Here is a 1,702-nt window from a genome sequence, read left to right as displayed (position 1 = left end):
CTGTTTCTAGAATTCTGACTTGTTCTGATACAGTCTTCTCTTCTCTCTTCTGTTTTATCTTCTCTTCTCTCTTCTATATTATTCTCCTTTCTAGACTAATTTATTTGTTTTTAATCTATGTTTTTATCTTATAGTCAGTCTCTGTCTTCCCCCTTCAGTGTCTTTGTTTCTTGGTCTCTTTCTGTCATTTTGTCCCTGTGTCTATATATCTCTCTCTTTTCATCTCTCAGACTATGTGTCTCTGATTATCTCTGCATGTGCACATGCATGGGTGTGTGTATGTGTGTCTGTGCATGAAAATTTGCTTAATCCAATTGCCCAGAAGGCAAAACTATCTCTCTGTTCTCTCTCAGAGTCTGACAACCTGGATTATCGATTGGGAGCTATTCACTCCCTGGTATATAAGCTACCAGAAAAGAACCGAGAGATGTTGGAACTTCTTATAAGACACTTGGTCAAGTAAGTAACTTCTAGGTTTTCAGGAAGAGTTCCTGTTAGAAGAATGACACACATGATAGCGCTACAGATAAACTTTCTTTAAGCTCATTAAGTCCCAACCCCCAATTGCTTCATCCTAGGCGATCTGAGTGCTCGGTGAGAAACATGATTTTGCCTTTATCCTTGTATGTATCTTATCCAGCTCATTGTGCATCTTATCTAAGGGGTTTTCTCAGTTTAGGGATTAATACCAGATAGAATGGATTAAACACAAGCTTTGCTGTCAGATAAATCTGGTTTCAAATACCAGCTCTACCCTTTAGCTTTATAATCTTAGGAAAAGCTCTCTTAACCTCTGTTTGGTCATCTTTAAAATAAGAGTAGTATTGCCTGCCCCTTAAGACTGTTATGTGGATTTGAATGAATACAGGTAAAGTGCCTGGGACATAGGAAGTTCTCAAGACATGGGAGTCATGATTATAGTCGCCTTCTTTGCTTGCTTATGGCAGGTAGGAAGAGATAGCAGCATTTCAGAATAGATCTGGTGATAGGCTCTAAGATGGGTGGGTATAAGGGGCATGTGTGCCCCACTGTGGTGCTTTCTGACCAAAGGGTTCAGTGTTGTGAATACAGATAAATTTACTTGACTCATAAAAGGCTGCTCTAAGGAAACAATGTGGAACAGAAAAAAGTACTATAGCCAGGAGTGAGCAAACCTGGGTTCCAGCATCAGTTCTGCTACTTGCTTTCTTGATGACCATTGACAGGTCACTCTTAAGGCCACTCCTACTGTGTTAAAAAGTAAATAAATGAGACAACAAGCTTAGAAAAAATGTGATGTATTCTAAGTCTATGCAACAAAATTAAGCTATCAGTACACTGATAAAAATGCATCTGGAAATCACTTCAAAAACAACATTCATATTTCCTCATTCGTTTTCATTCCTGTATAATGCTATATTGTTTGAATACACCATTATTTACACAAGTAGTCACTTATTGTTGGAGAATATCTCAAACACCTAGGGGATAGGTGGTGAATAGGGTGGGAGGGATAGGCATGGATGCTAGACTCCTCTGAGTCTGCCTCCTTTTGACTTTTGTGCCATATTAATATTTTATGTATCCAAATAGTAAAGTTAAATCAAAAGGAAAATAACACAAACTCTAAAATGAAATGCAAAAAAGAAAATGATTCTAAATATCAAATTCATAGCATACTAGTACAGAGAAAACAGTTATTTTATCAAACTTGTCAACACAG

The 1,702-nt window shown here is 37.5% G+C and overlaps 1 long non-coding RNA gene across 2 annotated transcripts in view; it reads left to right on the top strand.

The window, feature by feature from the left end:
- The window catches only part of LOC104993585, a 7,781-nt gene extending 6,332 nt beyond the window's left edge, over positions 1–1,449 (top strand). For both annotated transcript variants that reach the window (XR_825884.1, XR_825915.1), the window contains exon 3: positions 354–1,449. This is a non-coding gene — a long non-coding RNA (uncharacterized LOC104993585). The remainder of the gene's footprint in view (positions 1–353) is intronic.
- Positions 1,450–1,702: the final 253 nt, after the last annotated feature.

This window comes from Bison bison, unplaced genomic scaffold, assembly GCF_000754665.1.
Source record: "Bison bison bison isolate TAMUID 2011002044 unplaced genomic scaffold, Bison_UMD1.0 scf7180017459751, whole genome shotgun sequence".
In the NCBI taxonomy this organism is placed as follows: domain Eukaryota; kingdom Metazoa; phylum Chordata; class Mammalia; order Artiodactyla; family Bovidae; genus Bison; species Bison bison.
This window is presented reverse-complemented; position numbering and strand designations above follow the sequence as displayed.